This window comes from Vombatus ursinus, unplaced genomic scaffold (assembly GCF_900497805.2).
Source record: "Vombatus ursinus unplaced genomic scaffold, bare-nosed wombat genome assembly UNPS02014171.1, whole genome shotgun sequence".
Classification (NCBI taxonomy): Eukaryota; Metazoa; Chordata; class Mammalia; order Diprotodontia; family Vombatidae; genus Vombatus; species Vombatus ursinus.
In genome coordinates, this window is record NW_020953949.1 from 5462088 (window position 1) to 5486865 (window position 24778).

Consider the following 24778-nt stretch of genomic DNA (forward strand, 5'->3'; position numbering starts at 1 on the left):
GTTAGCGTGAGGTGTGTGTGTGTGAAAAAGAGAGAGAGAGAGAGAAAGAGAGAGAGAGAGAAAGAGAGAGAGAGAGAGTAGAAATAAATACTTTTTATTGAAAAAATGCAAACTGCCCAGGTGTCACTTTCCAATTTTCTCAGGGTTTCCGGTTAACTTTAGAGGTAGAGGGCAGGCTTGTCTACAGTGCGGAAGCAGGCAAAGTTAGAATAGCTTGATGTGGAGTGGGATAGTGGGCAGGTGGTCTTAAACCTCTCTGGAGGAACAGAGAGTGAACACTTAAAACGTTATTCAAGAACTCATTGCCGAAACCCGGGATTGAACCAGGGACCTTTAGATCTTCAGTCTAACGCTCTCCCAACTGAGCTATTTCGGCTCTATTGGACGGGAAGAAAAACACTTAAAAGGCTTGTTTCTCAAATATTTCTAGCCCTCAATAATATATCATAACTAAAGGATTTGTGAAAGAAATTAGTTTGAGTGCAGAGAAATCTGTAGTGAAGACTCTAGACTAGCAGAATGGTTCTTGGAAACTATCTTTGATCCTATTCTGTTCAATATTTTGAACGTAGCTTGACAGGTGACATATTTGGACTGCACATGATTTTCAAAACTTCAAATGAGAGAAATCTATGAGAGACAATTAACGTGTCAGATGGCAAAGTTATTGTTTCCAAAGATCTCTACAAGTTGGAACCTTGATCTGCATCTAAAAATATGTACTTTATATAAAGTTTTACGTGCAGGTTAAAAAAAAATGGAACAGGGAGTCAGAAAGACCTGAGTTGAATCGAGAATTCAAACATTTAATAGTTTCGACTCTAGGTAAGTCACTTAAACCACTTTCTGCCTCAGTTTCCTCATCTGTAAAATGAGGATAACAACATCTACACCCCAGAATTGTTGTAAGGATAAAATGAGATAATACGTGTAAAGGGCTGTGCAAACCTTAAAGCACAGTATACACTCTAGCTATTGGAAGGAAATAAGCATTTATTAAGTGCCTACTATTTGCCAGTTTTCAAACATCTTTCTTTTTATCACATACTTTTAAAAGTCCAATTGATAATCTAATAGCATCTAAATTGAAAGGGAAGTTTCATAACAGCATTTCTGGTTTGCAATGGTCCTTCAAATTTCACAATATAAATTTAGAAATAAAATACAATTTAGAAATACAATAATAACACAAACAATAAACTTCAGATGACATCATTTGCGTTTCCAAATTATTACATATAAAAATCATTCATCTTATTACCTTTGACATTTCAAAAAACCACTTTAGAGTTATCAGGTATGGAACAGTTACATTCAATTAGAGAAATAATAATGTAGTGCTTATCATATGCCAGTCACTGTGTTAAGCACTTTACAATAATTATATCATTTTGATCTCACAACAACCCTAGGAGGTGGGTGCCATTATTATTTTTCTCTTTATAAATCAGGAGACTGGGTCAAACAGAGATAAGATAAGTTGCCTAAGATTACACAGCAAGTAAGTTTCTGCAACTGTAACAGAGAAGGGTGGGCTCACCAAGGGCAGAGGCTGGCTGGCTCCCCCACCTCATACTGCCATGATAGACACTGCCAGGAGCACCTGGACCCTCCCAGGCAGCAGCTGGGTAGGGGCTGATGAAGGCTAGGCCTGCCCTGGACACTGACTTACTGGGCTTTGGGGGGTTGTGCAGCAGAGGGCACTGCCTAGAGGCTGGAGTGGCTGGTGCCAGGACCCTCCCATTGGTGGTAGTTCCTGGTGGCAGAGCACATTGAATGCTAGCCATAGGGCCTGACCACCCCCACCCCCCAGCTGCAGGTGATGCTGGGACTGGGACTACTTGCAGCTTCTGGGACAGGGTGGGCAAGATGTCTTAAAGGGGCAGGCTGCAGGATGCCCATAAACACAGGCCAACTGGGGCAACTGCCAGTGCACCTTTCTTGCTGCAGCTGCCACCCCCTCCCTCCACCAGGTGAAGCAGAACATAATTAAAGTTTCCCCCCAATTTTCCAGCATTCTCTTTCCTTAATCTGATCTGAGATGAGAGGGATTAACAGAGAGACATGGACTGTAATGGTCTTGTTAGAAATCCCAACAACTGAGATACACTCATGATTCTGGGGGAAGGGAGTGGGGAAGGCATCGGGGTTTACTAAATATACCCCTCCTTGTACCACTCCTCTCCTTGCCATCTCTCCCCAGAGAAGGGCCATGCTGAGTAATGGGGGCTGTGGGGAGGGTCCCTCATTACCTTCTGTAGTGCTTTCCCTTTTTTCAACATCCTCCCTAGCCTTCATTCTACATTCTGTGTTCCAGTGACCAGGTTTCTTACAGTAAAAACAGACTCCTAGCTCATATCTCTTGTTAATTAGAGGGACTATACTTGCCTTTCCTAATGGTACAGAAAGGGCTTGGGGACTAGTCTCATCCTCTTCTGCTAGCTATGATCTCAAGGGGGAACCCAGTGTCATAATGTTGCTAACCAAAAATAGTCAGCTTAATTTGTTTAGAGACTGGTGGATGAAGATTATTAACAAAATAGGATAAAAACTGAAAAGTCAAACCATTTACCTATTTTTTTCCCTTCACTCTCTTAGCTCTGGGATTATTTCCAATTAGATTTCCTTCATTGCCTTAGAACAATGAAGCTATTAATCTTGCCAATTGCTCAAAAAAAAACTTTTATAAAATTTAATCCTTATTTTTCCTTAAAACAAATTCTACGGAGTGAAACTTTAAAACTTACTAAGATATTTAAGAAAGGAGTGAGTTCCTGGAATTAATCCAAAGTCTCAGGAGTTCTTTCTTGTAATCTTAAAATGATTAATTTCTAACTCCTTGATAATTAATCTCCAAACCTCCAGAATCAGCTAAGATGTTTTAGAATTGCCAAAACATTAATTATCTAATTTTATTTCTGTAATTTGAACTTGACCAAACGTTGAAATAACAGGGGGAAAAATGTCTTACAGGTTTTTCTCTTTTCTTATAGCCTATTCTCCTGAAAAAAGCTTAAAGTGAGAGTTAGTATTGCTTACTGGGACTTCTTCAGCTATTTAAGCTCATTAATCTTTCTCAGTGTTCTCTTTTCAGGCTACAGTCTTCAGAAGTGTTTCTGGCTAGCTGCATTTTAAATCTTTCAAGGTAACAGAATCTAGCTCACAGCACAAACATGACACAGACATTTTACAAACATGCAGACATTGACACAGATAAAATGACAAGACAGATACAAACAGAACCAGTTCAGCAGAGGCACACAAGTTTACCAAGGCATGTGGTCAGACATGAATTTGCAATTTTACAGAGGTTTACAGAGATGCCAATTAACTGATATGCAGAGTTCAGAGAGGATACACCTACCAGAGGGACCTGAGATGAACTGAGTCATGGGAGGGGCCTGGGAGTTTTCCTCACAAAGAAAAGTGAGCTCAATCAAGGGTGAACTGGGGATTGGAGCCGGGAGTAAAGGGCAGAGGACTCACCAGACAAGGGAGGGGTCAGACTCTGGAGAAATAAATCTCCCCTGGCTACCCGCTAGCACTGGAAACTTGGCCTGGTTCTATCCAATCCTACTTCTGACACCAATTAACGTCAACTGGATAGAAACCAACCTCTAACCAATGAGCAGAGCAAGCTAGAGACAGAAGAGTCAGGACACAAACAGAAGTTTAATTTCACGGCGAGGAAATGTTTGCAAGCAGAAGTCATCCTGAGGAGGAAGGCTTCACATTTTGCTGGGGCAAAGGCAGTGCTTTATATCTACAAGTGGACTGGACCATGACATAATTATTCTTAGCTGTTCCCATGACAGGCTCATGCATGGACAATGGAGGCATTCCTGGGTCCTGTTCAAAGAGTCTCCAAGTAGATTGTCTCACAGGCACAAACAGAACTAGAGTTATCTTGTGGGAACAGGAGTGCAGTATCTGGTTCAGTTCACTTAGCAGTTATAAGAAACAGGGACTGTGAGCATGTCAAAAGGTGTGATGAGTACCTGGGAAATAGGGGGAGCTCCAACTAAACAGTTATTGATTACTATGAAACATAAATCCCTCAGTGAACACTTGATGCTGGTCAAAGCAATATGCTTTGCCAAAAGGTGAGATCATCCTGACTGCAAAGGATTGTTGTTATGCTAAGCTCAGGGCACAGTCTGCTTGCTGGGACTTAGCTGTGAGAAACAGGGTGTCTCCAAATACACAGATATTGTGACACAAATATTTGACACAAATATTATCTCATCTGATCCTCACAACAATACTGGGAGATATTTTTATATATTATCATTGTTATTATTATCTCCATTTTACAGTTGAGGGAATGGAGACAGACATAGGTTGTTACTTTCCCAGGGGTCACATAGTTAATAAGTATCTGAAGACTGGATTTAAACTACAGTCTTCCTCATTCTAGGCCCAGATGGGATACTTGGGTGCCTGTGCTTGGACCCCAATTTCTCCCTGGCCTCAGAAATACTATCCCTGACAGTTTCCCTCTTGCCCAAGGACCCTATCTCTGGCAAATAGCTCATGAGTGGGTCCAGTGAGGCAAACCCTCTCTCCCTGTTACAAGAACAAGCTGACCTCTGTAGAATTTCCCTTGTCTGAACAGAACTATCTTGTACCAGCAGAACTATCAAGTGCTGATGCCCACAGTTACATAGACAATCTAGAGGTCAAGCCATAGCCGTCAACTCCCAAAACTATCTTGTTTCAGACATAACAGCCCAAAAACACACCCCTAAGAAAACCCCCTTCCCTGGTTTCCAGCCGTGAATGATGTAGTTGTGTGTTATCACCTAATTAGCATTTTTTTCTGCTACTCTTTCTATATAAGCTTTAGCATCATTCCGGTTAGGTTGCAAGTTCCCTAAGGAGCTCTGCCCACCATGGCAGAATTCCTTAAGGACCTCTGCCATCTATATAGTGTAACAATAAATCTCTGCCACCTTGACTCAAAGAATATTTGAATCTGTGAATTCATTCCAGATGACCCCATTCTGTACTCCAGTCTTTGAGGGGTCTAAACCTCTCAGACAGCAACATATCCACTGTACCACCTATTTTATTTTTATTACTCTTACTACTATCTGTAAGTAAGTAAAAAAATAATACACAAAGTAAATAATTTGGATGGAGAGTAGTGGATGGAGTAATGGATGGAGAGGGAATTAAGAGTAAAGGGGAATGGTGGCAGAAAAGAAAGGAAATTCTGCTTTGTTGGACTTATATCAAGGAAACTGTTATGGCCTTTTGGGGGAACACAGCAGCCAGTCTTGTTTTCTTGATATCAATTTCCTTTGGCTTTTCATTACACCATTCAGAGGCTTCTTTGAGTTTATATCAGTGTGACTTGGCCGTTTTCCTACCTTGTAGCTCTAACACAGATCCTATGTGATCTTGGAATACCTGAATGTGTTCCCAAGGTTGGTGTGCAGTATTCTGGGAATTATAACTATACAAATACTTTTTGAGCCACCCATCAGTGCATTCTCTTCACAAAGACCTATAAACGAAATAGCAAAGCCTTCATTTATGATAGAATTTGGATCATAGCATAGTAAACAACAAAAGGAAAGTCCACATGCAAAAAGGGTCATAGATTCTTAAATCCTTGGTGGGAGAGAGAACACAGCTTGGATGACTCAGTATCCTAGAATTGTTTTTTGGCTAATTTTTTTATTAATTTATTTTGATTTATCAACAATCAGTTCCATAAGCTTTTGAGTTTTAAATTTTTCTCTCCCTCCCTCCTCACCTCTCTCCCAAGACAGCATGCAATCTGATATAGGTTCTATTAAACTTTCCTATTAAACATATGTTCACATTAGTGATGTTGTAAAGTAGAATTAGAACCAATAGGAGGAATCACAAGAAAGAGGAAACAAAACAAAACAGAAGAGAAAAAAGTAGCAAATAGTATACTTCAATCTGCATTCAAACTCAATAGTTCTTTCTTTGGAGGTGGATAGCATTATCCATCATGAGACCTTTGGAGATGTCTTAGATCCTTGAATTGCTGAGAAGGGCTAAGTCTATCAATGTTAGTCATTGAACAATGTGGCTGTTACTGTGCACAAGGTTCTCCTGGTTCTGCTCACTTCACTCAACATCAATCCATACAAGTCTTTCCAGTTTTTTATGAAGTCCGCTTGGCTGATGTTAACAGGATTTTACTGAATCAGTCTCTATCCCGAGAATGTCAAAACAGCAGGCCAGAGACAAAGTGCCTGTAATCAAGTAGCCATTTAATTAATTAGTTTCATTATGAGGAACAGATTTGCAAATCGGGAATTCTCCTGATCAGAATTCCACCTTGCTGAAGTGAAGACAGAGATTATATACATAAATCACAAGTGGGAAGGGATAGGGGAAGGTGAATTACAAACAATTGTTCCCAGGGCCAGAGTGGTTTCCCGTGACAAACCCACAAATGAATACAATAAGTCTAGAGTCCTCAGGGAGCAATCCTGCTCAAGTCCTTGGGGGTTGTTACTTAGTGGGTCACAGGCCCAGAGTTCTGGGAACAGGTTCTACAGTCTCTGATTCAATTCACTTCAGGTATGCAGGCAGGAGGATGCCAGTGATTGTGAACCTTGTCAAGGTTTGATTGATAGTCAAGAACCAGCTCTGGGGGAAGGTGTGCCGGCCACCGTGCACTCTCCTCCTATAAGGAGCAGGCTGCCAGAGTCATACTTACCAGTCTTCGGGGCCTACCCAGATAAACACACAGAGACGAGCCGACCAGGAGGTGCCAACACCCGAGCTTTATTCAGAGGCCATCACAGCAAGGCCAAGCAGGAAGGCCATAGCAAGAGAGCAGGCGCAAAGAGAGAGCCTGCTCCGACCAGGACCGTTCCTTAAGTACCTACTTCGCCCCTCCTCCTCAGCCCGCCTACTAGTCAATGATTGTAGGGTCAGATACCAGAAGGGGATGTCTGAGTTTAGCGCACCAAGGGAGAGGAAGTAACGCAGGAGGCTAGGACCGGATACAGGAAGGAGGCGTCTGGGATTAGTGCATAGACAGAGAGTATGTGACCTAGGAAGTCAGGGCCAGATACCGGGAGGAGGCGTCTGGGGTTGACGTTGCATTTAGGGAGGGGACTAAGCAAAGGGAACTCGTCCTCTGCCGTCCCACTCCCACGTGGCACAGCCCCCTGCCTCAGGAGCACGTGCTCTGGCTACTTCCTTGTATTCTGTTCCTTCCATAGCCAATAGCACTGCCCACTGCCTCAGGAGCGTGAGCTCCTGTTACTTCCTAATACCCAGTTCCTACCCCATCTTGCCACGACCGTCACTTGGCAGTAGCCAACATCAGACAGTCCCTCACAGGAAGGATTTAAAACCTGATAATGTACTTGTTGCTTAAACAAAGCTATGAGGACTGTTTGTTTGTTTGTTTTAGTTTCTTCTACTTTCTATTCTTTTTACACATCTTGCTGGAGTTGATTATTGGCTATCTGGTACTAAGGATAACTTCTAGTATGTGGGGCTTCTAGTATTTGCAACAAGGTCAGGAGAAAAAGGCCACGCACAAAAAGAAAGGTAAAAAGAATTATAGACACTTCTGAGAGATAGGGAGCTGGTTTCTGAATCAGAAAGACCAGGTCCCATCGTTGACAAATACTGGCAGTGTGGTCCTGAGCAAGGCATTTAACCTCTGAGGCAACTTTCCAAGCCTAAAAGTTGCTGGCATAAATTGAAAGAGGAATTTTCCTCCCTGGGAGCTTCCTTTAATCAATGAAATTACAGGTGTGACCAAAAAAATAAAAACTATTCAATACAGGGAACTTTGCTCCTAAGAAAAAGAATTTTACTCCTAAGAAAATGCACTCCAATTCAACCCTTTCCTTAAAGAGATGGTTCTGGGAAGGGGTTTGAGAGCTAAAGTCTTAGTAGAGTTATTTAGTATGGCAGTAGCAAAATATAGGAGGGGGCTGGGGAAGCTCTGTGTGTGTTAGAAGAGGAGGAACTGCAGCAAGAAGTTAAAAAAAAAGATATTCTGGAATTTGACTTTACTCACTTTTGTTGTGCTGGGAATTTGCTTTTACAGTTCTACATTTGAACACCTGCCAATCTCTTGCAGCTCATCTCAAAACCATGTCCTCCATGAAGCTTTCTTTAATCACTCCTGATGATCTTCCCTTTCCCCTTCAGACCATGAGTAGCAGTGTTTTGCATATACCTCTTTTCATGTAATAGTTCATATTGTAGTTAACATTGTGTGTCCTACTCCCAAGAAATGTCCAACTGTATTAAAATGTCAGAACTGCACATGTATAATCTATATCAAATTGCTTGTCTTCTTAAGGAGGGGAAGAGGAGAATTTGGAACTCAATTTTTAAAAAATGTTAAAGATTGTTTTTACGTGTAATTTGAAAGCATATGCATGTAGTTTTCCCAAAAAGGAAGGAAGAAAGAAAGAAAAAAGGAAGGAAGGAAGGAAGGAAGGAAGGAAGGAAGGAAGGAAGGAAAGATGTCAGTAATAAGTAAAAGGCCATGTGGTGAATATAACAGCATCAATAGGGAAAAGAAAAGGTCAACTTGGTGCTGAAACTCACGCCACTCTTCTGTAGTCTTGGTGGTCTACCAGTTGAATTATCAAAGTATTTGGCTCTCTGAGCCTTCACTTGCCCCGTATCTCAATAATCCAGGCTACTATAGAACTATCCTCCCACTCCCAACATTATCTAAAGTCACAGTCATTCTCAATCCATTCTCACTCAGGCATTTTGTCAAGAACAAAGGAGCCTGTTAGGGAGAGCCAGTAAGTGATAACAGTGCCCTCGCCTCTTTGGTCCAGGATCAGTTTCTTTAATGATACACACACACACACACACACACAAAATACATATAAATTAAATACAAGAGGATTGGGTATTGGCAGCTGTGGCAGTTCAGGAAAGGCTCCATCAAGAAGGTGATTTCATCTTGAAGGAAATCAAGGATTCCGAGAAACAGTGAAGGGGGAGAGCATTATTGGCATGAATAATGAGCAGTGCCAAGTATCCACAAAGTTGCTGGTTCTGGTGTCACCTGGATTGCTTTTCTCTTAGTTTCTTTTCTTTTAAATAAAAAAATGGTGCCATTTTTGGTCTTTTGTCTTAATATTCCAGTCTTTTGCCACCCTGCCCCCAAAATGCACCCTTCCTCCTGACAAAGAAAAACAATCAAGCAAAAATATGATGCATACAATATTCTGGTCTAGTAGTCCCTCACTTCTCTGTCATAAATGGGACACCCTCGTTATCTCTTCGTCAGGATCTTCATTCCCCCAACTCCCCACCCCTCGGCTCGCTTTTCCTTGGGTTCAAATCATACTGTGTTTTGAATTCGGCCTTAGCGAAAGCATTTTTCTTATGTTAGAATTAGTTTTACAAACAATTTTATTTTGTTTTGCTTTGTTTTTCCCAGGAAGGACTCTTGGAGTCTAGGTGGGGTTAAGCAAGCCTGGTCCCGTACTTTTAGGCGTCGACCTTGTCCCCTGTCCCCTCTAATTGCCCGCCACCTTTTTTCCCTAGCCGCCCTTTCCCGCGGGACAATCAGACAGTAGTAATGACGCAGCCGGACTGACTGTACGAGGTGCAGGATCCCTTAGCGTCTTATACACAGGTCTAGATAATTCCCGATTTCTTCACATAAGAATGAATAAGAGAACGGCTACTGTGTTCAGGAAAGATGCCGAATCCAACTCGCTAGACCAGAGAAAGTTTCGATTATGGGAACGAGGTGTTAGCTCTCCTAGTATTCGAGTACCTCTCTCCACACAGTGGTTTATACTGGTGGACCTGCATCGGTCCCCGTGCCCATCTATCTTTTCCTCTTTTCTCTATCTTACCCAATAAACAAATGGATTCTGGAAGGGTTGAAAGGGTGCCTGGGAGGCCTGTGGGTCCCACTCTTCTGCTCTCAAACTCCCAGGGATTCTGGACCTCTCAAAAATATCGATAGATTTAAAGGATGACTACAGGATCGCCTCTTCACCTTGGACTTTTACAGGGGTCAAACTACCAAAAGACCACATTTTCTCTTTAATGAGATATTCTGGCTCCGGGGCTCAAAAAGAAATAATTATTATAAAGTTCTCTAAAAAACCTTAAAAGCCCTGTGTGAATGTCAGTCGTTACTCCTGTTCTCTCTCTTGTAGACACAGAAGAGGAAGGTAGCGGTCTGTTCATTAAGAAGTGCCCCCTCCACCCACTCAACCCCTCACCCCCCTTGTTCATCCCTGCGGCTGGGCATTTGGTGGCACAGACTACCACACCAAGCAAAACGGAACTGGAGGATGCGGGCATCGATCCCGCTACCTCTCGCATGCTAAGCGAGCGCTCTACCATTTGAGCTAATCCCCCACGATACTTTTGCTTTTATTTTGGCTCTTTCGAAAGTGTTGATAGGCTATAATGCAGTTGATTCTATTTCATTTTAATTTTAAGGAAGAATACACCGAGTAAAAGGGAAAGACTGAAAAAAACAGCCAAGTAGTGGAGATAAAGTCAGAGAACAGATTCCGGGATATCAGAGAGCTCGGGTGACAAGAGGCCAAGGGGCAAATGGGAGCAGCCGGGGAAGTCTTGGAAAGGATTGCTCTAGAGGGTGGCGTGACCAGTCTCCTCCGCTGAGAATTCGTTCCCCTGGTTTTGCCCTCCAAAGATCAGATTCTTTACTGCGTCCGGATCCGGGCGGTCAGGCTTCTTTCTCTCATCTATGTGTGTGTGGAAGAGACAAAGTGAGTATTTGTAGAGAAAATTCTCCTGGCCTGGCCATTGATACAGAGTGCCTGAAGAAGCCTGGGACGAGCAGCTGGGAGTGGGAGTAAGGGGATAGAGGGAGGTGTGATTATAGCAACAAGGACAAGTAACGAATAACTTCAGGGTCCAACCCACGGCACTAAGACTAAGAATAAGGATGACCAGTGGCCACAGACTAGGATGGGCAGGTTTGTGGAAAGAGAGCTTCCGATGTCCCTGATCCGAAGAGATGATACGCATAAGGCATTTAGCCCTGTCTGGCACGTAATAATAAAATATCTTTCCTCTTCTTTCTCCCCTCCCCCTACCAGTTGAATGAACAATACACGGCCTTCCTATCTCTGGAAAGTCGAACCCTCACTCCTTCTGTTATAAGATGTTCCTGAGGTTGGACAATCGTCCCCCAGATCGAAGAAGTGAGAGCCCAGAGGACTAGGCATTCCTGCCCTGCGATGTTGTGTTCAAAGGGGATTGTGAGGTAGGGGGAGGTAGTGTGTGATTGGAATACAGGATCTTTTAAGAGTTTAGGGGTGGAAAAGATGGGACCAACTAAGCCACCGAGTGCTCCGGGAATCAGGTTGGAGAAGATAGCATTCGCTATCAACTCACTTGTGCCAAGGGTAGTTGAGATGAGAGACAGAGAATAAAGATTCCCTTTGAATCCTTGGTACCACAGATGGCGCGGATCCTTCTCTAAATGAGACTCCCACTACCAGCAATGATGAAGTCAGGAAACTGAACAATAAAGTATAAGCATTCTGCCTCTGTGTTCTCCTTAAAGAAGCCATGGTACGTAGTTGGTGGGAGATGAGGAATCTGATTGCACATGCTAAGACTCCAGCTTCTACAAGCGGTTAGCCAGTTATCTGTCTTGTGAAGGGTATTGAAAATATTACTTCTCTCCTCTTAAAGGAGTCACTTGGATGGAGATTATTTTTGGACTCACAAAGAGCTAATGGAACAGTACTTCTTCCCAGCTTTGCCTTCACCTTTGCTTCTGATCTTTGAGCCTGAAGTCCCTGTTAGGAGGGTTTGGTAAGAAGGAACAGGTGGAACTTCAAAATAGTAAAGGTTGAAGTAGGGAAGATCTCACGGTTTGTCAGAGCACATCTGGCGTTGTCAGACATTAGTCCTTTCCATAGTGTTTTGGTTACCTTAGAAAAGAATCAGGCAAAAGTAGGACAGGATAGAGACTGGAAGAGGCAGATTAGGCAAGGGCAGGGCAGTCAGAAAACCTCCAAAGTGCATAGATGTAGTTCTGCTCCCTTTGAGATTCACTGTTTAAAAAAGGAAAGCGGGAACCTTCTGGCTTTTACTTCCCTTTCCTCAGTATTGACCCTCGAGTCAACCAGTCCAATAATGTAAGATCCTTTGAGAATCTTGTCCTGTTGTCCTGATGTTGAAGAGCTGGTGATCCTCCATCCTCCATCACTTGCAGCTTTTGCCTCTTCTTCTCCAATACCAATGCTTCTTCTTCGCCACTGAATGGTGGTAGAATGAGGTAGGAAATCATGAGGACTTGGTTCACTCCAAATTCATGTTATTTAACATTGTCTGAGTTCCTGCTGATGTATACCTATTCACCCTAAGTTCCCTCGCCTTCTTTCTTGCAACCTCTCTCCAACTCAAACTTCCCCTCCTTTTCTTCATTGCCAGAAGATGAGGTAGACCATCTTTCCCCCCCCCCCAAGGCTAATCCTATGTTCTTGATCTTCCTTCATTAATCTTTTCCTGATCCTACCTCTCTTAAAATTCTCTTTCAGCTGTTAGTCTGCTCACATTTGCTCACATCACTTTCTATCTTTAATAATCCTGATCAGTAGATCAGGATATGACAGAGACCTAGAGGAAGACCTCCAACACAACAAGTAGGCCACCCTACTTCAGATGGGTGATTTATGGGGCCATGGACAACAGTTCTACAGGATGAGAAAGCATGGATGATTTTTCACCTGCCCATTTGGTTAGGAGGATCTACAAGGATGAGTTCCCATTTCCATTGAAGTCTAATAATTGGCATATATGTTGTACATCTCCTAGAAGACCAAAGTTCTTTGCAAGTACTATGTCATTTTTTCATCTTTGTTTTCTCAACATAAAATCACAGTACCTTGCATTTAGCAGATGCTAAAAAAGTATTTTTTGGAATTTTTTTTTTTTTTTTTTTAGAAAAGGTGAGGGGAAGCAAACTTCATATGGGTTTCAGATCCTCTTCTCCAGGAAGCTGCTGTTCAGAACCCACCACAAAAGCAATTCATGTAATTCCCCTTAGTGGGCTCAGTTGTTTCCTCAACCCAATCAACTTTGGTCTTTCTTTTTCATCTTCCTAATCCTGATCTGAAATAGGACTTGGTCCTCTAGGAAAGAGACAGACACTGTATCTCATCCACCATCTCAAGTTTTCATGGGACTATTTGCAGTACTATTTGCAGACTATATGCAGTTCTGGAGTAGGCCTCTTATTACAGCATAGTGTTGAAAGAGAACCATTGTGGTGCTCAGAGTAGAAAAACCAATGGAAGTTACCCTTGAGAGGACTTGATTCCTCTTCTAGGTACAGACTCCGAGGAGGCCAAGGATAACAGGAAAGGACCCACATACACAAAAGTATTTATAACAGCACTTTTTGTTGTAGCAAATAACTGAAATTAGATGCCCATTGATTAGAGAATGGTTGAATAAATCAAGGCACATGAATTTAATGGAATATTACTATGCTGTCAGAAAACAATGACTATGATAAATATATAGGGAGATAGGAAAACATATATAGACTGGTACAAAGTGAAATAAGTAGTCCTAGCAAAAAATATACAAAATGACTCCAAAAATGTACATGGAAAGAATAACAACAGCAAAACAATTACAACTTAATGCTGTAAAATTAGAATTATTTTTTTCTCTTTTTTATTATTGTTATAAGGGGATAGTTGAGAAGTAGAAAGGGCTATATTGGGAAATGTAGGTGATATAAAAACAAAAGACATTAATTTTAGAAAGAAATAAAAAGTCAGTGAAGGTCCATAAGACTAGATAATGAACATATCTCTTCCCTTATAACAGAAAGATATAGGACTTCTAAGACACAAGACTGCATATACATTGTCAGATACTATCTATCACATTGTTGGATTTTCTTTTCTTGCTTACTTGTTTTCTTTGCCACTGGGAAGGATTCAGTATAGATTTTTTGGAGGGAAGGGGAAATGACCATGATATAAAGACAATAGGCCTAATGAATCATTTTTAGGAGAAGAAAAGAAAGAAATCTGCACAGCTGGGAGAAGTGAGCAAATCAGGGTTACTGTCCACAAGACCCAGTCCCCTTGGGCCTCCCTGGGATAAGAATGGGGGAAGTCCTGTTGAATATTAAGTTCAGCTCATTATCAGGTAGAACTAGGAAAGTGATGTCAGATGGGGTCAGGATGAGAGAAATCTAGGATTTCTAGTGGAATGATGAGCTGGAATTCCTAGATAGGAGATGAGAATGAGAAAGAAGCAGAAAGCAAGTTGTTTTTGTGTCACTAGCCTAGGGGACCAGAAATCAATCATATCTCACAGTTCCCTGTCTCTCCCCAATGCCCTGTGTTTAAATAAAATTGAGAAAGGAAGAATACTTGTGATGGTCACAAGAGGCAAGGGATAGGATCTGAGAACACTAGGGGACATATTCTTCTATTGTTACTTCTCTGATTTCCTAGAACTTAGGTTATGGCATTGTCCCTACAATTGCCCACAGCCCTAGTGACTGCTGAAGTGTATGGAATACCATCTCCTCAAAGTTCTACTATGCCACCCATATTCCTAGGATCAATACAGCTGGAGAAAGCTGTATAATGTATTAGAAGCTCCTGTAACACTGTTCTGCCCCCAGGGAGAAATAGAGCTGGACTACCTCTGAACAAGACTCTAAAAGAAATGAATGGAGTTGGACATTGAGCCTTCTCAACCTTCCCAGTCTCATTTCAACAATTAAGACTTTCAATCATTTCATCCAGCTTCCTCCCCCTCTAATTCCCCCTTCCACTGAAGATTCAGGTCTTGAGATAAGAAGGAAAAATGAAGTGGTGGGGGGAAGATCCAGAGATGACATGTTTGATTCCAAAAGGAGATCCTTTAAAGTTCCAAAGTAGATGATCTATTAAATAACTGCTTTGGGTCAGACCCTTCTTTCTTTCTTTTATTTAAGAATGTTTTAATTTTTTCTCAATTACATGTAAGAACAATTTGTAACATTTGTTTTTTTTATAATTTTTGAGTTCCTATCTCTCTCCCTTCTTTCCTCTTCTCCCCTTCCCCTTCCTTGAAAAGGCAAGCATTTTTATTTAGATTATATATGTGCATTCAAGCAAAACATATTTCCATATTAGTCATGTTGCAAAAAAAGAACAAAAAAAAAACAGAAAAAAAAGGTTAAAAAATGTGCTTCGCTCTGCATTCAGACTCCACCAGCTCTTCCTTGGATGTGGATAGCGGTTTTCATCACAGGTCTTTCAGAATTGTCTTGGGTCTTTGCATTGCTGAGATTAGCTAAGTCATTTACAGTTGATCATTGAACAATATTGCTGTTCTTGTGTACATGTTCTGACTCTGCTCACTTCACTTTGCATAAGTTCATATAAATCTTCCTAGGTTTTATTCTGAAATCATCCTGTTCATTATTTCTTATAGCACAATAGTATGCCATCACAACCATACACCACACCTTTGTTCAACCAATTGATGGGCATCCCCTCAATTTCCAATTCTTAGCCGCTACAAAAAGAGCTGTTATGAATTTTTTGTATATATAGGACCTTTTTCCTTTTTCTTTGATCTCTTCGGGATAGGGACCTAGCAGTGTATCAAAGAGTGTGCAGCTTTATACCCCTTTGGGCATAGCTCCAAATTGCTCTCCAGAAAGGTTGGATCAGTTCACAACTTCAAAGAATGCAATACTGTGCCAATTTACCCACATTCCCACCAACTTTGTTGTTTTCCTTTTCTGTCATATTAGCCAATCCAATGGGTGTGAGGTGATTAGATCAGACTTTTCAACCCCACTTCTTCTCACTGGCAGGAATTTTACTTGTAATTTCCTCACCTACAACACAGTATCAGCCACCTTTTCAGTAGTAGCCCTGGTGGATCTTTGGAGTTATAGGAAATGTGGCCCTTAAGACCTAAGCAGGATACCTCAGGAGAAAGCTTCTGGGAAAGAAATTGTCATTGCTGGACCAACTTTCTTAATGGGGGAGAATCACAAGTTATTCTCTTCCCTCGAGCTGTGATTCGCCTTCCATCACCCGCACCCAGAAAGAAAGCCAACTGTGGCTATCCTGAAAGTGTTTATCCAGACTTCTTTCTCTCAAGAGAGGGTATTCTTAGCTCACTACGTCACTATGGGAAGGGTCCAAGATCACGTTCCAGGTAATTGAATTTGTAGAAACTCGTTTGGATAACCGAATTTGTTTGGATATCTGGTCGGGATCACTTTTTTGTAAAGTAAACTTGAAATTGAGAGACAAACTAAGGAAAAACGTCCCTGGGTGGGCTCGAACCACCAACCTTTCGGTTAACAGCCGAACGCGCTAACCGATTGCGCCACAGAGACGGCTGCTTTACAAATTCTGGAGAATTCCCTATATCCGGTATAAAGCATGGTTCTCTTCCTGGCTATGTAATGTATATGAATGAATGTGGGCGTCTGCAGAAGTGCAAAGAGGGTGATTTACTTGCACATAAATAGCAGTGTGTAAACTCAAGGCCCCAAGCAAAGGCGGACACAGGGAATTCTTCCGTAAATTCTTGCAGATGTACATTGGTTTACATCACCTACACTGAGAAAATCACAGGGCCAAAGAACTTAAACTCTGTTAGGAGGAGGGGTGGTGGGGGTAGGATAGGGGAGGGGATACTTGTGCATATAAGGAAAATTGCCACCCAGAGCAATTACAATTGGGGGGAGGGGGGGTCATGTAAGGCTTCATGAAGGAGGTGGCACCTGGAGTGAACCTTGAAGTAAGACGATCTCTGAGAGGCGAAAAAGAGAGGAAGGGAGCGGATTAGAGGCGGTGGGGTGGGAATGAAGAACAGACGGACAGCTTGAGCAGTTAAAACACAGAGGGTGGAGATGGGATGTTGAATTCGGAGATCAGCTGATTGTCCCCAACGGCAGCAACACAGGAAGTATGAGAAGTAATATGAAATAAAGCTGGAAAAATAGAGAACAGATTATGGAGGACCTAAATATCCGTTTGTATTTCGTTTTAAAGGCACTGAAGAGCCAACCCTTCCGTTTTATAGAGGAACAAACAGGCCCAACATTCACTGAATTTCTGCCAGGAGTTCTCTGTGCTAGACCTAGGTAGGATGCAAAGAAAAGTATGGCAGAATCCCCGTCCTAAAGGAGGGGATGATCCGTGCATGATTTGGAGATCAGTTCCAGGTCCTCTAGGGATTCTAAATGGTATTTTCCCAGATTGTTTTCTTTTGCTGGAGAGGCTCGCACACTTCGGAAAGTAGTGGATCTGGACCCTCTTCTCTTGAAACAGAACCCCAGGACCGGGAATTCACGCAGTCTCCGTGGGTGGACATCTCTGGGGCGTAAGAAAATGAAGTAGCTTAGGTCTGAGACATCCGTGTAGGGAGAACAGCTCCGGTCTAAGGGTGCAAGGGAAAGAACAGGGAAAGGATCAGATTGGGTCTGGTCTGGGGCGGGGGGCCGAAGAAAGAGGAAAGTGGTACTTGAACTTGTGCTTTAATAAATGCTCTTTTATCTTCCTTTTGCAGTTGTCTCTATGTATGTGGCGAACATCCGCTTGTACGCGCCTAGACTCAGCAATTCGATTTCCAACCTAACTGGGAGGGGGTGCCTCATTATGCGTTTCGTTTCTTTTCCCTGGTTGGAAATTCCTTCCCGGGTCCATCTCTTCGCTGATAAGCACCCCAGGAATCTCGCAATATCTAAAAATAATTCCTAGGGTTTGAAGTGTTTTGTTTAATTCTTTTCTCTTTACTTTCACCATCTCCAGACGAATAAGGAATTAAAGGGGTTGTAACCACAATGTGAACAAGAGAAATTCTGAGAGCAAAACAGAACATGAGACGACCACGAAGGGACTCGAACCCTCAATCTTCTGATCCGGAATCAGACGCCTTATCCATTAGGCCACGCGGCCTCTTACGTAGGGTGCCTTTGCTTTCCCTATAGAAAAGAGAAAGGGCGGGGCATTCCTTCTGCCTTTGATTCTACGAGTAGTTTCCTGTGTCTGTGTATATCAACCGTAGGATCCGAGCCCCAGCTTGGAAAAAACTGCTGTTTCCTTCATTCGATTAACCCCTTTTTGGAAAACTGGAAGGCGGAAGGCTCAGGCTGGCAGGCAGGAATCTAGGCTTGTGACTGGATTCCTTCGTCTCTAAAGGGCCAAGAGTGAAATGGCGAGTACAAGTCGCAGCCAGCCACGCTCACCAAGCCAAGAAGCCCCAGGCTATGGGATGCTCAACAGCAGGGGAGCTGCAGCCCCACCACCCGGCTCTCCGACCGAATGGAACCAAATTTCTCGCGGGGAAGGTGGAGTAGCCTCTACTGTCTGGAGCCGAGCTCGGGAGCAGCACCACAGCGGAAGAGCACAGCAGAAGGGAGGGTGCCGAGATGCTGAGCTGAAACTGTTCTAGGTCCAAGGTTCCACCAAATGACTCATAATGCTAACTGCGTATTGCTGGAGGGAGAGGATTCTAGTAGACTAGGATGAGGGTGTTCACACTCCATCTCCAGACTCCGCGTCTTTTCTCTGGCTGTCCCTCATGCCTGGAATTCCTTCCCTCCTTGTCTCAGCTTCTTGGCTTTTCTGGCTTCCTTCAGACCCTAGCTAAATTCGATCTTCAGCAAAAAAGCTTTTCTCGATCTCCCTTAACACTAGTGCTTCCCCCCTACTGATTGTCTTCAATTTATCCTTCATAGAGCTTGTTTGTACAGTTGTTTGCAAGATGGTGAGTTCCTTCAGGGGAACGACTGTTTTGCCTTCTTTATACAGTGCCTGGCAAATAGTAGCGGTTTAACAAATGCTTGCTGATTGACTGGATGAACAGCTAATTCATCATTATAGATATGGCTGGAGTGGGAGATGCTGGAATGCTAGGATGAATGTGGTCAAGGTTCTAGGTTATACCAGCTAGCATTTTCCTAAAGTGGACCGCGGGATTCCCACCTCATCGGTGGGAATGGTGCACTGGTATGGACTCCGAAATGCAGCTACCAAGTCTTCTGGCTTTCCAGTGTGGCCTCTACCACTTTTGCTGGAAATTCTCCTCAGTCTATTGCTTGGAACAAAGGGGATTCACCCAGGGCCCATATTCCAGAAAACAGCGGCGTCCTTCATCCAGAGACGCAGTCAAGGAGATTCTGCTAGTACACCACTCAAACCTGACCAGCTCTCTGCTCTCCGAAACATGGGCCTTAGGTTCACGTTCGAACAGCACAGGTTCTGAATCTCCTGCTTCATTTTCCAATGGGAATTGGGGTGTGGAGAGGGTGAATCGCCAACAGATTTATCTCCCTGCAGATTCATCTCCCTGATTCCATGGAAACCGACCAACAGATCAGCACCAACTTATTTACTCTTGCAATATTCAGTTAAAACATCAGTTTTTAACTCTTTTTGTGTCATGGACCCCTTGGCAATCTGGTCTCAAAAAAATATTCTTAAATGCATAAAAGGGAACAATAGGATTACAAAGTAAACCAATTATATTGAAATATTATCAAATACATATTTTTAAAAACAATTTCACAGAGTCAAAGTTAAGAATCCTTTAGTTAAAAGGAAGACAGCCAAAAAATCTCCCACTGGTGAGAGCTGAGACCCAATCAAGGGTGGATCAGACTATCTTAAGAAGTGGAAATATTCAAGTATAAACTGGGTTACAGAGGATGTTGTATATAGGATTCCTGATCAAGGTGTAGGTTGGGATAATTTCTGAGGTCCCTTCCAACTCAGATTCTATGAAGCTCAGATCCTATGGCTACTTAATAGGGCTGTATCCTTGGATAAGTCTCTTGCCTCCTTATCCCAGAGGAGCAGAGGTAGTCCTGGGTTCTTGAAGGCTGTGCCTACTGAATACAAGCTTTTCCAAGTTCAAGCTAGAAAGTGCCTTCCAGGGCTTATTAGCAAAGGATTTTGCCTTCAGAGGAGCCTCAGTTAAGTCTGGAAAAACTAAAGGACAGAAAGTCCCCCAAGAGATGACTTTTTTTCCCCAGCCACAGTAACTCCTGAAGACTAAGGCATGAAGGTGTTTACCCACACTGAAGGATCAAGGATCCTTGAAACAGGGATACGGTTATTGAAAATGGCACTCATTTCTGTTGTGCTATATGCCTCCCAAAGTTGTTCTAAGAATTTAATGCAATAATGTATCCAAAACTGGACTTGGAATCAGAAAGACTCATGTCCAAATCCTGCTATTTAGCCTCCACATTCTTTTATTTTCCTCATTTGTGAAATGGGAGTAATTACAGCACCTATATCACAGGGTTGATGTGAGGCCCAAAAGAGGTGAAATATGTGTAATCTCATGGCCAGAGTGGGTTTGGTGGTTTCCAGAAGGGACAGTAGTCTGCGAGGAAAAGTGATTCCTGACTGACAAAGATAAATCTGAGAGAGAAGCTGGGACAGTGAAGTAGGAAAAGTGAGAACTTTGAAGGGCAAACTACACTCACACACACACAACACACACACACACACACAAACACACAAAATAGTCCTTCTTTCCCATACCTGCACCCCAAAAAAGTGGGATACTCAGATAAGATTGTTCTCACCCAGGTTGAGCTAAGATTTCATCTCCCTCCTGGATAACACAGAACCCTTTATTATTGTGTATTCTATCACTTAAATGAAATCTGTATGGCTTCCCAATTACTGTTTGCTTTGATAAGTATATTTACTTTCGAAATCTCCTGACTGTCTAAGCTAACTGTTATTCCCCAGGCCTCAGTGGAAGGAGAACTATCTCCTCTCCCCGCTCCAGTAACTAGCAAAGTAAGCCCCTTGAAAGCAGGTGCTGTCTTTTTCATTTCTTTATATCCTCATTTATTAGCACTGTACCTGGCTCAAAAAATGTTTATTGACTATGTCATGACTGAAATTAAGGTAAACTGAGAGACAAAGGTCCAAGCATGATCAATTTGTTAGTTAGGCTTAGTGGATAGAGCATCAGGCCTAGAGTCAGGAAGACCTGAGTTCAAATATGGCCTCAGATACTTACCAATTGTGTGACCTGGGCAAGTCACTTAACCTCTGTTTGCCTTAATCCACTGGAGAAGGAAATGGCAAATCTTTGCCAAGAAAATCCCAGGGCCAGTATTGGCATGCTAAGGTCCATGGGGTCATGAAGAGTTAGACACAACTGACTGAATAACAGAAAAGGAGCCAGCAATTCAGTGAGTCTGAACCAACAGAACCTCCCAGTGGGCTAATAGTACTGAGACCAGCAGCAATCTAGTGAAATTCAACCAAACACAATTCAACAGACCCAAACCTGGGTTAGGTACTCATAGAGTCCAGACAAAAAGAGTAGTGCACAGATCTTACCCCAGATCACAGCACTTTGGGAGCACTGAAAACTTGCAGGCCTGCCAACCTGAGCTGTGAAAACAACAGAAGCATATAAAAGGAAAACTCAGGACACCCCACCTCAGAAGTGTACCCAGCTCCTTACTAACATGAAGTTCAAGGTCAAGAAGTAGGCTGGAAGAATGAGTAAACAACAACAACAACCTGACCATAAAGAATTACTATGTTGACATGGAAGATCAAGACACAAACATAAAAGAAGACAATAACTTGAAAATATCTATAAGCAAAGCCTCAAAGTAAAAATGCAGATTGGACACAAGTCCAACAAGAATTCCTAGAAGAGTTAAAGAAAGAGGTAAAAGAAAATATTTTTAAAAATATTTTTAAGAAACAAATGAGAGTGGGAGAAGGAAAATAGGAAAAGAAATGAGAGCTAGGTAAGAAAGACATGAAAAGAAAATTCACAACTTGGTAAAAGAGGTGCAAAACTTTACTAAAGAAAATAATCTCTTTTATTTATTTATTCTATTTCCCCCCAGTTACATGCAAAAATAATTTTTAACATTTGTTTATAAAACTTTGAGCTCCAAATTCTCTCCCCTGCTCCCTCCCCATCCCCCACCCCCATCATTGAGAAGGCAAGCAGTCCAATATGAGGCTATAAGAAAATAATTTCTTGAAAATTAGAATTGGCCAAATGGAAATTATGATTTCATGAGACATCAAGAAATAATAAAACAGCCAAGAGACAGAATGAGAAGAAGGAGGAGGAGGAGGAGGAGGAAGAGGAGGAGGAGGAGGAGGAGAAAATGTGAAATAACTCAGGTGGAAAAACTTAACTGGAAAATAGATTGAGGAGAGATAATTTAAGAATCATGGGACTACCTGAAAGCCATAAATAAAAAGAAAGAATAAATTTGCCCAAATAGTGTAGAACCAGAAAGCAAAGTAGAAATTGAAAGAATCTATTGGTCACCTCCTGAAGGAAATCCCAAAATGAAAAGTTCCAGAAATATTACACCAAAATCCAGAGCTCCTAGGTCAAAAATAAAATACTTCAAGCAGTCAGAAGGAAATTATTCAATTACTGTAGAGCCACAATCAGTATCACACAAGATTTATCAGCTGCAACTTTAAATGAGGAAAGAGCTTGGAACATGATATTCCAGAAAACAAAGGATTTAGAATTACAACAATAACCTATCTATCAAAACTGAGTATAATTCTACGAGGGGAAAAATGGACCCTTAACAAAATAGAGAACTTTCAAGCATTTCTGATGAAAAGACCAGCATTGAGTAGAAAATTTGACAAAGCAATGAACAAGAAATAAAAGCAATTATTAGGAACTATTTGTTTAATAATATGCCAATAAAATGGCAATATAAATGAAATGGATGAATATTTTTTAAAGTATAAATTGCCCAATTTAGGAAAATAGAAAATAAAATATTTACATTATTTAAGTAAGAAAAATTAAACAAGTGATTAATGAACTTCCAAAGGAAAAAACCCAGGACCCAATGGATTTATATGTTAATTCTATCAAACATTTTAGGAGCAATAATTCCAATACTACATAAACTATTTGGAAAAAAAAATAGCTAAAGAAAGAATCTTACCAAATTCCATCACTGGCAAAATATGGTCTTGATACCTAAACCAGGAAGAATAGAAACAGAAAAAGAAAACTATAGACCATTTTCCTTAATAAATATTGATACAAAAATTTTAAACAAAATGCTAGCAAGGAGAGTTTAGCAATATATCACAAAGGTCATGCATTATGATCAAGCTATATCTATACCAGGAATGCAGGGCTGGTTCAGTATTAGGAAAACTACATAATTGACCCCATTAGTTACAAAAACAACAAAAATTATATGATTATTTCAATAGATGCAGAAAAAATTTTCAACAAAATACAATACCTATTTCCTATTAAAAAAAAACACACTAGAAAGCAAAGGAATAAATGGAGACATCCTTTAAAATGATAAGTAGTATATTTCTAAAACCAAGAACAAGCATTATCTGTAATAGGGGTAAACCAGATGCTTTTCCAACAATATCAAGGGTGATGCAAGGATGTCTGTCATCACCATTACTACTCAAAATTGAACTAGAAATGCTAGCTGTAGCAATAAGAAATGAAAAAGAAATTGAAGCAATAACCATAGGCAAAGAAGAAATAAAACCATCACTTTTTGCAAAAAATATGATGGTTTCTTCTGAGAACTCTAGAGTATCAATTAAAAAGTAATTGAGGGGGGCAGGTAGGTGGTGCAACGGATAGAGCACCGGCCCTGGTGTCAGGAGGATCTGAATTTAAATCCGGCCTCAGACACATACTAGCTGTGTGACCCTGGGCAAGTCATTTAACCCCATTGCCTAGCCAAAAAGAAGTAATTGAAGCAAGGAGCAACTTAAGCAAAGTTGTAATATTTAAAATAAACCCGCAGAAATTATTCATATCTATAAATTGCCAAAATCTAGCAGGAGGAAACAAAAAGAGATATTCTATTTAAAATGACTACAGACAACATAAAATATATAGGAGTCTACTTGCCAAGATACACACAGGAACTGTATAAACACAATTATAAAACATGCTTTACACAAAGACAGATTTAAAGAAATGAGAAATATTAATTGCTCGTGAATAGGCAAAGCCAGGATAATAAAAATGAAAATATGACCTAATTTACTTTACTTATTCAGTGGCATACCAATCGAACTACCAAAGAATTTTTTATAGAGCTAGAAAAAATAACCAAATTCATCTGGAGGAGCAAAAGGTCAAGAATATCAAGGAAATCTATTTTTTTAATGGGAAGTAAGGGGGCCTACCTAGAAGAACCTAGAAGATCTCAAACTATACTACAAAGCCGTAACTGTCAAAATAATTTGATACTAGATATAAAATAGAGAAGCTGATCAGAGGAACATATTATAACACAGTATATAGAAGCAAATAAACATAGTCATCTAGTGTTTGATAAACCCAAAGATTCCAGCTATTGAGGTAAGAACACACTATTCAACAAAAACTGGTGGGAAAACTGGAAAGCAGCATGGCAGAAACTTGGAAAGAAAGAAAGAAACTAGGCAGAAACCAACACCTTACACCATATACTGAGGTAAGTTCAAAATGGGTACATGATTAAGGTATAAAGGGTGACATCATAAGCAGTGGAGCATGGAAGAAATTACCTATCACATCTATGGATGGGGAAGAGTTCATGACTAAACAAGAGATAGTGAGGTTCACTGAAGGTAAAATGGATAATTATAATTACATAAAATGTAAGTTTTTTGCACAAACAAAATCAATCAGCTAAAATTAGAAGAAAACTAGGAAACAGGGGAAAATACTTTGCAGCAAGTTTCTCTGAAAAAGGCATAATTTTAAAGATATATAGGGAACTAAGTCAAATTTACCCCCCCCCCCAAAAGAGCATTCTCCA

General features: G+C 41.3%; 4 non-coding genes across 4 annotated transcripts; all 4 read right to left on the reverse strand.

Annotated features, from left to right (window-relative positions):
- Nucleotides 1-303: 303 nt before the first annotated feature.
- TRNAF-GAA lies at nt 304-376 on the reverse strand. Its single transcript has one exon. It is a non-coding gene; the product is annotated as a tRNA-Phe (tRNA).
- Nucleotides 377-10283: 9907 nt separating this feature from the next.
- Nucleotides 10284-10356, reverse strand: TRNAA-AGC. Its single transcript has one exon. It is a non-coding gene; the product is annotated as a tRNA-Ala (tRNA).
- A 5918-nt stretch (nt 10357-16274) lies between these two features.
- On the reverse strand, nt 16275-16348 carry TRNAN-GUU. Its single transcript has one exon. It is a non-coding gene; the product is annotated as a tRNA-Asn (tRNA).
- A 1494-nt stretch (nt 16349-17842) lies between these two features.
- TRNAR-CCG lies at nt 17843-17915 on the reverse strand. The gene has a single exon. It is a non-coding gene; the product is annotated as a tRNA-Arg (tRNA).
- Between the last annotated feature and the right edge of the window lie 6863 nt (nt 17916-24778).